Source organism: Tenrec ecaudatus, chromosome 1 (assembly GCF_050624435.1).
Source record: "Tenrec ecaudatus isolate mTenEca1 chromosome 1, mTenEca1.hap1, whole genome shotgun sequence".
Taxonomy (NCBI): domain Eukaryota; kingdom Metazoa; phylum Chordata; class Mammalia; order Afrosoricida; family Tenrecidae; genus Tenrec; species Tenrec ecaudatus.
Window position 1 is genome coordinate 179,084,646 of NC_134530.1, and position 1,976 is coordinate 179,086,621.

Here is a 1,976-nt window from a genome sequence, read left to right on the forward strand (position 1 = left end):
AAATTCTGCCATGCGTTCTCCAGCTTCATTTCTATCATTTAAGGCCATATTTTTCGACTGCTTTCTAATTTGTTTCCATCAATAATTATCAATGCATCTTAATTGCAAGTTTGGTCAATTTCAAACTGAAAACATTGGTAGAATTCTTCAATTTCCGCATCACTAATGTTAGTGGCTGGTGTATAAACTTGATTAATATTTGTAATACCTGGATGGTCTTATTTGCAGATAGATGCTATCCTATCACAGACAGCATTGTACTTCATGATAGATCTTAAAATGTTCTTTTTGATGGTGAAGGCAACTCCATTCTTCTAGAATCTGTCATTCCTAGTATAGTAAGCCACATGATTTTCTGATTGTAAATGGCCGGTACCGGTCCATTTAAACCCACAGATGTCTAGAATGCTAATCTTTATGGGTTCCATTTAGTTTTTGAAAACTTAGATTCATACATGTTGCATTCCAAGTTTCAAGTATTCATTGACTTTTGCAGCTGTTTGTTCTCACTGTTTGTCGTGCCCCATCAGCAAATGAAGGTCCTGAAGACTGCTCCCGAAGGCTTTCCTCCATGCCGTTAGGATTTGCTCTGCTCTGAGAAGGCAGCTAGCTCTTCCTCAGTCGTGTTTGAGTGCCTTCTGACCTCAGGAACTCGTCTTCTGGCACTGTCTCTGTCAGCGTTCCGCTGTCAGTCACGAGGTTTTCAGAGTCTGGCAATGTTTGGTGGCTATCCTTCAGGTTTCAGTGGCTATTGCCTCAAAAGTGGACAGTGTACCTGTTTGCTGTCTGTTCTTAGTCTGGAAGCTCTGCTGAAACCTGTTCCCTTTGGGTGACCCTGCTTTCAGCATCACAGCAACACGCGCCACCACAGAACGACAAAGTGACAGACAAATGCTTAATATTTACATTTTCCTTTAGTAACTATTGAGTACGTGCTGTGCATCAGAATTGTAGAGTTCCTATAACTGCTCTGAGATGAGATACCTGCATTGTAAGGACTGAAACAGAAGGAGCTTTGGGTCACAAGCTAGTAAGTAGAGGAACATATTCTCAGCCAGTTCTATGTTCCTAATGCACCATACTGTCCTCTAATACCATATAACTAATGACATATTCAGAGACTGTTAAGTTCATTGCATTTTATTCAACCAGATATTTCTAAACTTCATAACCATGCTTTTATGTTTCTTTAAACTTGGCATGACATATTCTCACAGTCTCATGTAAAAGAATATGCTTATATAACTTGCACAGTGCATCGGAGGGTAATGTGTGTGAGGCTGGTGTGGTTTGCAAAACACAGTCTAACCATATTATTTGTACAGAAATTGGGTTGGCTGGAGAAGAGAAGAAAGAGCCTAAAATTCAGATGCCTACGTCAAATCTAGGAGCGTTGGTGGTATGGTGGGTACGTGTTGGATGGCTCACCGTAAGGTCAGGAGCCCAAAGCCATTAGCTGTTCCGAAGGGGGAGGAGGCTTTTTCCGCAAAGCGTTACCATCTCAGAAACACGGGCAGAGTTCTCCCATGTCCTACAGGGTCACTGAGTTGGCATCATTTTCAGGGCAGTGGGTTTGGTTTTTTATTTTAAAGTAAGCCTTACTCTATTTCATAAGAGTTCAATCCTATGGGAATCCAAATTACATATAAAAAATAGTGCTGGTTTTGAGTTTATCACCAAAATAGCAGACTTCAGTGGCCCTCCCCTTCAATTTAAATATCTGAGCCTCTTCCTATATTAGCAGAGAATCTCATGGTTCTGACTCCTAATTTTCAATTTCTATAGGCTGTGAATTTGAAGAATTAATTACCATCTCAGAAGACAAGTTATTGTCCTAGGTCATCCTAGTTGGAGGCAAGTTTCCCCTTTAATAGCATTTCCTTTGTGTTACAACATTTACTGCTTTTAATTATAGCTATTTGGGTTCATGACATCTAGCTCCTTTCCTCACTGCAAACTTTGAGGTGCTTATTTCT